This window comes from Octodon degus, unplaced genomic scaffold (genome assembly GCF_000260255.1).
Source record: "Octodon degus isolate 3935 unplaced genomic scaffold, OctDeg1.0 scaffold00102, whole genome shotgun sequence".
In the NCBI taxonomy this organism is placed as follows: domain Eukaryota; kingdom Metazoa; phylum Chordata; class Mammalia; order Rodentia; family Octodontidae; genus Octodon; species Octodon degus.
Window position 1 is genome coordinate 3,141,708 of NW_004524678.1, and position 9,647 is coordinate 3,151,354.

Sequence of the window (9,647 nt, forward strand, 5' to 3'; positions counted from 1 at the left end):
TGAAGAGAGAGACAAGAGGCTAGCAGCCAAGCAGAGCAGTGGGTGAAATGGTCTCTAGGTGACAGGAGAGAAATCATCTGTACTCAGTAATACAGCATGATGACACGTTAAAAAAAAATAAATAAATTTTCAGGTGTTCATGCAATGTACACCAAAGGTAAGTAGTACATGATATTTTTCTACTCTTTTTTTTTATTGTATTTCTATTTTCATATATAATACTTTCTAATATATGATACATATATACATGCTAATAGAACATTTTATATATTATACACCCATATATACTATGTGCAAATATAATGTTTTCTAGTATGCATTATACAAGATACCTGTCTGAAACATACATACTTTTCAGGAAAAAAAATGGAAGAAAAATACATCAACATGTCAACAAAATATTGCCTGTTTTACAGGGGAATGAAATTGGCAGAAAGGGTTACTATGTCCCCAAATCTTCTCTCTTTTTCTGCCATGTTTTCAATAGAAGTCTAAGCTATGCATGTATACGCTAAAAATAGCTATTTATTTTTTCAGCCTCCCTTGCTGCTAGGTATGTGGCTAATGTGATCAGTAGCAGTGGGAAGGAAGCTAAAGCGACACATGGAACTTCTGGGTAATGCCTTCCTCTCCTTCCAGCGTTTTTACTTCCAGCTGGTTATAGTGGGGTCTCCAATGGAAAGCCACCCTAGACCATGCAACACCCTTTAGTCACACCTCACTTTATTTCAAAGCTTTTGCAAAAAAATATTTTTTAATAAAGAAAAGTCATCTCGATGCTAAATAAAGCCTGCTTTAAAATCTGCTTGAAATATGCTCTAAGAATAAAATTTCAGTCAATACATAATAATTATACATTTTAAGGGCCGGGGAGATGGCTCAGTGGAATAAGCACTTCCCTGGCAAGCGCAAGGGTCTGAGTTCAATCCCCGGTTCCGCAAAATAAAAAAAAAAAATTATACATTTAAGAGGCTATCCGGATTTCTTAGAGTGAATTTTTTTTTTTTAAATGTATTTGGTTGTTGCAGGATCTCACCACGAAGCTCGGGCTCCTAGTGATCCTCCCGCTTTCAGCCTCCCCAGTGCTAGGATTACAGGTGTACACCACCCTGGCCGGTCTCTGTGGCTGGCTCAGTGTGCCCTAGGGGTGGGACTGGCGCAGCATGTGGTGCCGGGATTGAACTGCAGTCCCTGCACTTGCCTAAGCAGGTGCTTTAGTCTGCTAAACTATCTCACTGGCCCTTAAACTGAATTTAGAAACAGTTTTAAAAACAATTTTCTCTGCTCCGAACTGCTGCATTTTCTCCTCAGGTGAACTATTGTGTTTAATTCTTTCTTCAGTCATTCCACTGGCCCAAGAGCACTGGCATGCCACCACCCAAAGGTGTGCTTTGATTTTATTCTCCCTGACACCCCAAGAGATTCAGCAGACATCCCATAACTTCCCTTGTCTCCTTGGTGACCCGTGAGCCCGTGTTGCAAGATGTTGCCTATGGTTAGGAGTCATACCCAGTCCATAAAACATAGACACTGGGTGTACTTGTGAATCAGATCAGAAACAATGGTCTAATTACAACCGCCCTCTAACTGTATAAGGGTAATGCCCCGAGGATCATTTAAAGCTACAACGGTGCTACGCCGATGGCATTTGGCACCGCCGATGGCATTTGGCACCGGCTAAAGGATCATCAGAGCCTGGTTCCTGTTCAGCAGGTTGACCTCCGAGATTTGCCTGTAATTGTGTATCAAGGAACAAACTATTTTCCCCCTCCTTCCCAAGAGAATGCTAGTTGGTCCTTTTCTGCCCTGTGAAATGTGATGCCCAAGAATAACGTGGCTGTCTTCTATTCCATAACCAAGGCGAGACGCGGGGGCCCCTTCCCTCACCTCTCAGGGTGCCCGTGCACGTGCTCTCAGAAAAGCCCCAAACTCTCCTGCAACAGGCAACTTGGAGCTAACAGTCAATGCTCTGAATTGTCCGATTTTATTCCCTGTTCTCTCTCCGGAAACATAAGCAAGCCAGCTCAACAGGCCTAATTACCATGGTAACAACACGCACTGTGATTAGGAGTGTGTTTGTTTTTTAAAATGCCTCACAGATTGCTCCCCCACCCCCAAGCCTCAGACACAGGGGTTTCTGGCTGGCTTATAAAATGCACCTCAAGTTTCTTTTCATGTTTCTTGTTCCTGTTAGCAGATCTGGTGGAAATCTATTGAATCGAATCCGGTACATCTTTGCCTTAAGAATGAAAGAAAGGAAAAACAGAAACAAAAACGACTTGGCTCCTTAAACACTCCACGATTAATCAGTCTAAACCTCCAGTTTGCAATGAAATTAATTTGAGTTTGTACACTGGAGATAATTAATCTGTTCCCAATTTAAATAATTAAGGTATTTTATAATGTCATTTTAGAGGTTCAGATGAACTAATCAGGTGAAATAAAATCTGATGTAAAAAATATAAAAAAGTAGCCCGAACAGGGGTGCAACATCACATGTAAAGCATTACAAAATAATAAATGTGTGAGGCACATTGCTATAATTGTAGCCACTAAGGAGGCTGAAGCAGGAGGGTTGTAATTTTGAGGCCAGCATGGATAACCTAGCCAGATCTTGTCTAAAAATAAAAATTTAGGGCCAGCGAGATAACTCAGCGGACTAAATGCCTGTTTGGCAAACACAGGGACCAGGGTTCCATCGTGGGTCCCACATGCCGTGCTGGCCCCGCCCTTGGGGCGCCCTGAGCCAGAGTCTGGGTGTGGTGGCGGGCGCCTGTAATCCCAGTGCTGGAGAGGCTGAAAACAGGAGGATCACTATAAATCCAAGCTGCATAGTGAGACCTTGTACCAAATGCATAAATGAAATAAATAAATATAAAAAGGGCTAGGGAAATAGCTCAGTGGAATAAGTGCTTCCCTGGCAAGCGCAGTAGCCTGAGTTCAATTCCCGGTTCCTTAAAAAAATATAAATAAATAAATAAAAATAAACATAAAAATTTAAAATAGGGCTCAAGACATAGCAGTCTCTGGGTTCAATCCCCAGTACCACAAAAGGAAAGCAAAAACAAAACAGCAGAATGTAAACCTTAATACTAAGACATTTTAAAAACAATGGCCCAAATGAAGTCATTTATTTTCAAAACCTGAACATGAAAAAGTCCAGACAGTTGGAAGAAATGTGAACTACTTCCATATATTGATATTCAACAGATCTTCTTTGAGACTTACTCCGCAGCACTGTTTATAACTGCGACATCACGAGGGAGCAGAGCGCGGAACGAGGTCCTCTCTCACAGTGGACCGGGCAGCGGAGGTGGCTGGGGCACCCTCTCTCACAAGCTCCTTCCAGCCTCCAGGCACAGTCTAGAGGGACCTACTGGGCAGGCCTGACACACTGGGTTTTTTTTTTTTTTGTTTGTTTTTGTTTTTGTTTTTGTTTTTTGCGGAACCAGGTCCTTTCACTTGCCAGGCAAGTGTTTATTCCACTGAGCTATCTCCCAGGCCCCTCCACTGTTAACTCTTATGCAGAAGATAATCCGATGGCCTGATAATACTAGCATTGCTGGCTTCCTCTGTGTGAAATGCAAAGGAACTTCCTTTTAAAAGAAACCAGCTGGGGAGATAGCTCAGTAGAATAAGCGCCTGCCTGGCAAGCGCAGGGTCCTGAGTTCAGTCCCCGGTACCAAAAAAAATTAAAATAAAATAAATTAAATGAATATAAATAAAAAATAGTAATAAAAGAAACCTAACTGGGGATTATTTACATAAACCTACTGGCGTTCAATCTCTTGATACTAACATATAATAAAACATTACGCATAGTCATGAAACCAGACACACAACCTTACATAGAAATTAAAAAGCAAAATGAAAGTTAGGTAAGAGGAGAGTGGGAGCTGAGTCTCTTGCAGACAGGAAAGGACTGAGGAGATGGAGGGAGCGGCACTGGAGGGAAGTGAGTGAAAGAGGAATCGAGCGAGCGGTTGCGTGCCGGGACCTACTGGACGCGAGGAATGCAATCTTTATGTACCGCGAACACGTGCCAACGCGGATCAAGATTAAAAGGTAAAGTAAAATAAAATTACTGGCACATGCAAAGAGCTATGTATCTTATATACTGCCACCCATAATACATTTTTTCCCCATGGAGTTTAAAGAGAAAACCAGCTTAGTCAGGATAAGCTAGCGTCTTCTGCGGAGGAGAGAACCCGGTTTAGGGCAGCAGAACTCATCCGCTCTCACGCCCCGTCCGTCCATCCGTCGTGCCGCAGAAGCGACTTCTCCGTGTCGTCTTCATTTCAGGCCGGGCCTAAGCGGGCAGCCGCCACCGCTGTCCCGGCACCACCGCCCGGTGCAGGGATGCGCTCGCGGCCCGGCTCTCCAGCTTCTTCCTGGGGGTGACACCAGCTCTGGGGCTCAAGCGTCATGGGCCAGTGCGAGGCAACAGGGCCACACTTACTGACACCAGACAGGGAAGTGCCAACTAATTAAGACTTGGGCAAGGAAAACTGGAAATTGCTACGGTCGGGTGTGCAGATTCCTGAACAAATGGCGCAAATCTGAGAGCGACTGCACTAAATCAAAGCACCAGCATCTGGCTGTCCCAGGGAACAGGTCTCCTTGCTGGATTCCAGACTCCAAGATCCGAAGACCCGTGATTAACTTTGGGCCATTAACAATCACCTCTGCTAGAAATGGGTAAGAACTCCTTGGATGAAATAAAAGATAATCGACTGCAGATCTGTAGGAACAATAACAATTATACGCACAATAGCTACACTTCTTGGATAATGACTGTAATTGAAGCCCCGTGCTAAACAAACATTTTACATCTATAATTTCCTCCAATTTTGTGAAGTAGGTATTGTTATTATTTCCCGTTTTATAGATAAGGAAACATGGATAGAAACTTAAAGCCATTGCTGCAAGATTCTAGCTCTAAAGTGATCCTTCAACTGCTTTGCTGTCCTGCATATTTGACCTCAGGATACTATTTTTCCACATTACTATATTTTTTTTTCACATTACTATATTTTAAGACAATGAAAAATTAGATTTTTTTCTTTCTTCCCTAGGAATTTGAACCTTTTCTTAAATTTGTGCTATTTTGATTTAAAACACCTTAGAGCTGTTCTTTATCAACTTTTTTCTAGAGGAAAAAACGATAAAACTCTTAGAGAAGCGGCTTAAGGCCCCCTATGTGCCATATCTCTAAATATATTCATACTCATGAGGTTTAAAAAGAATGGCAAAAGAGCTGACCAAATAGATCAGCGGATTAAAGTGGCTGCAAGCAGGTGCAGGTGCCAACACCCCCAAGCCTCCCAGCCCCCCACTCCCACCCCCACCCCCGCCATCCCAGCCCTGCCCCTGGGGCAAGCTGAGTAGGTCTTGAGACTGGGCATGGTGGTGCACACCTGTAATCCCAGTTCTTGGGAGGTTGTAAACAGGAGAATCACTAGGAGTCCAATCTAGTAGTGAGACACTGAAAACCCTGTAGACTGTTCCCTAAAATACAAACAAACAAATAAATAAATAAAATAAACATAAGAACAGTGGCAAAGGATCTATTTATTTCTCAAAACTATTCTAAAATGACTGACATTGAGGGTTTTTTCTTTTCTTGATTAAATTTTTTTTTCACAATTTTTTCATGGTTCTACAGAGATCAAATAAATCCCCTCCTTCAACAGAGCTCTGTTGGCAGAGCCTAGAAATTAACTCTACTTTCCTGTCTAAAAATGCAAATGTAAGAGTAGGAGGCTTTCAGTCACTTATTGCAGAAGAGCGCTCCTTCCACGAATGCTTACTCTGCGCTGGCGAGCATGCAGGCACACACCTCAGGGAAGAGCAGTCACAACACTGCCGTGGTAGCAGTTCCACCGAAATCTTCCTTTTAAAACAAAAGGCTCCCTTTTCTAGTATTGCTGCCCTATGTATCACCTTTCAAATATAGTATCAGAGGAGAAGCAGGCAGTGTGGAGAATGTGCAATGCTAGCGGCACCACACACGTGGCCTCGGGAGTTGGAAAGTAGAAACCTATTATCTAAATAATGCATAATCAGAAATCCCAGAGATTATTCATCCCTCTTTTATAGGTGCTGTAATCAACAAAATAGATACCTCTCTAGAGAAAACACGGTTTTCATGAAAGTCAGACAGACTACTCATAGGATCCCTGGTCTCTGGGAGCTCATTACTCAGCCCAAGGTGGATTTTATTTAGATCAAATTGATTTAAATGACCGGTTAGGAAGACTCAGATTTAATTATATATGTTCTTTTATACTGCAGAAATGTGGGGCTGGGGGCTGGTGAGATGGTTCAGTGGTCTAAAGCACCTACTTAGAACAAGCTTAGCAAAGCACAGGGACCACGGTTCAATCCCCCAGCACCACATGCCAGCCAGCCCCGCCCCCTGGTGGGCTGAGCTGCCCCCCCACATACACACATACATAAATAAATAAATTTTTTTTTAAAAAAAAGAAATGTGGGGCTGGTTGTCTACATTGAATGCTGTCCCTCCTGCTTTTTTAGGAGCTGATGTGTTTCCTTCTGGAATATTCTGTTTAGAAAGACTATTCTTTACTTTGTCTCACCTCAGCCTTCTGTGTTTTCCCTCTGAATTCTTTCTCCTTTAGAATAATAATACAGGCAAACTTTACTGTTTGCCTGTGCAGTGCCATCTAACATTCCTTTCTTGCTAACAAAACCAGATCTTGCTCCTGGGGTCTGGGGACCAGGTTGCTCTAAGAAGCTGGGTGCTCCACTCCCTCAGGAGGAAACTTACACGACCAAGCAGAGTGGGTCCATCCTCCTGGTCACCAGTACACATGGCGTATGGGTTGGGAAGGGGATTCCACTGGACAGAGCTCTCCCGTCCCTTTGGAAAGAGTTGTATGTGAAGAATTGAGCCCCTTTACTGAGGCTGTGGACACTGAAATCTCTCTGCCTTCCTGAAATGGTACGCATCTCCTTCACACAGCCAAGGCAGCTGGCTGGCCTAACAGTAAATCTGCTGAGGGGGCTGTACTAGGCGGGAGAAAAGAATTCAGGCTGCTGAGAACACTGTCCAACTACTAAATAGCTACCTCGGAAGCTGCCCTCGCTTAAGGTCTTGATATAAATTTCCCATTGTTTAAAGCATGTCGGTAGGGCACTTTGTTTTTCTTTTCTTCTTATCTGCAGCCAAAAGTGATCCGGTAGGAAACTATTGTCCTTGCCTCATGGATTATTTTAAAGTTAGTCTGCAACAGTAATGTCTAAGGACTACTGAGCACAAATCGAATGCTCAAAAATGCTCGTTCCCAACTCAACTCTTGAAACCTGCTGAGCTTCAAACACGAGTGGTTTGAGCATGTCCTTACTCTGGCTTGGAAGTGTCCTCTGTGAGGTTTTCCCTGGTTCCCACAACAGAATTAAGGGCAGAAATAATTGCCTCCTTTTCTCTATTCATCTATGACATAATAGCAATTACCTCAAGTTATTGTTTTCTGGGTTTTTTCCTTTTTCCTAAGGTTATTTTAAACAATAAGAATGGCATTTAATTCAGACAAGACCCATAGAGCTGATTGTAGTGTAGGATATATATATATGTCTTCTAGACTGCAAATCAATTTTATCTATATAAAATCTAACCCATATCAAGTACTCAAAGGAATGGTTACTTATTTTAATTGAAAATTCACTTTCTATAGTGAAAAATATTTTTTAAATTTTTGCATGTGTTATAAGGTGTGATAAAAAAGTCAATATTTGATTTTAAAAAAATTCACAAGGAAAGGTCCACTGCCATTAATCCCCTTCCAAATGCTCACCTCACTTCGCACACATGTTTCCCATCATCCTTGCCACTCTCTGAAGCAGCTCCGGTGTCCTCCTTCGTGAGTGCCCTTCGTTGCATTGTCTGGCTTCCTCAGTGTCCCAAACTGGTTCCAAATGTTCGCCTTCCATGGTTGCTTTTTGTTTTTGTTTTTTGTTTTTTCTGTACTTTAAGGCAGGGTCTACAGGGTGTTCAGGGTCTCACTCCTAGATCGGACTCATAGTGACCGCCTGTTTGCAGCCTCCCAAGAGCTGGGGTTGCAGGCACGCGCCATCACACCCAGTCTTCATGGTCGTTTCAACTTTGGGGAAGAGCCAGAAGCCACAGATGTGGTGAAGAAGGTGGGCGAGGACGGACCCTGATGCCTCAGAAGAGCCTGCTTTGCGCTGGCTGATACTCAGCAGCATTTCCTGTATTTTTGATTGCACCTCCTGAAGACACTCACAAGAGGTCTTCTGGAACTGCTTCAGAAGGTGGTAGCAACGATGGGTTATGTGTGTCTGAAACGAGCGGGAATCTTATGACGCAGGTTCGAGTTATTTAATTGATCACTCCATGTATGTGCTGAAGGTCATGTTTCCCCTGAATTTTACCTCATCCTTACCTCAGAAATGCATGCGTACCTTCTGCACAGCGGCGACCCCCAACCCAGACCATGTTGTACTTCCGGCTGAACCCTTGCCATCAACTTAGGTCTCAGTAACTCAACTCTCACCTCTTCAGAGCAGTCCTCAGGGACTGCCCAGCAAAGCTGAAGTCTCCGCTTACCACTGCCATCCTATGCAGAGTCCCTGCTGTTCCACCTGCTTCTATTCTAACCCACCAGAGCGAGTGTCACTATTGGGTATGTTCTAATATTGTCTTTTTTTTTTTTTTTTTCTTTCTGTTTAAGGGTTCTGGTTCTGGTTGGTTGTAATCAATTCAGCCCACGGAGAAGCTTGGGCATAGGTACTTTTTAAAATTACCCCTCATGCTTTTTCTTGTTCAACCACAGCTAAAAGTCACTAGTTGAGTTGTCGAGTCGCTCTCAAAGCCAGAATGCAAGTTCCAAGAAAACAAAGAACTGGCCATTGCTTTTGCTCGTCTCCCGGCACCCTGAGGGCTGTGGGGCACGTTGTGGGCCTTCCCTGAAGCCTTGCGCACACAGAGACTAAGTGAATTGTGGTTATGCCTGTATTTGTCTGTTTCCCCAGAAGTTTCTGGACTCTCAGAGAGCCAGTACTAGGAAGCTCCCTCTGCCGCCAAAAAAGAAAAAACAGTGTCAGTAAGCCAGGGAGAGTGGTGCATAGCTATAATCTCAGCACTCTGGGAAGTCGAGGCAAGAAGATAACAACCTGGAACCCACCTTCACCACCTGGGCGACAGAATGAGATCCTGTCTCAAAAGAGAAGATGGACCCTGGGAATGATGAGGTGTGAGGGCCCGTGAGCTCGTGGCAGTGGACATCAACCCCTAGCGTAAGAGTCTTCGTCAGAAGCATCATGCAAATGACCAGGAGAAAACTTGACTCAGGCTGAATTTTAACAGGTAGAAGATGTCCTGTGTTCACGTAACTGTAGTAACATGCTGTCAGTGGCAGTTCTCAGAGTGTTACCTGCCATCATCTGACACCCAGATACGGTTTGTTTGGAAATTCAAAGTTGCTGTAATAAAATTTTAACAAATCTTGGACTGCTATGACTATTAACATATGCCTAAGTCTGTACTGATTTGCCTTAAAATCTGGGTGGGATGGTAGATGCCTGGAATCCTTGCTACTTGACGTACTGAGAGGAGGAGATTGCAAGTTCAAGGCTAGCTGTGTGCAATTTAACAAACTCTATCT

The 9,647-nt window shown here is 43.5% G+C and overlaps 1 protein-coding gene across 2 annotated transcripts in view; it reads right to left on the minus strand.

Moving 5' to 3' along the window:
- The window catches only part of Gng2 (G protein subunit gamma 2), a 125,102-nt gene that overhangs the window by 105,867 nt on the left and 9,588 nt on the right, over positions 1 to 9,647 (minus strand). The window lies entirely within an intron of this gene.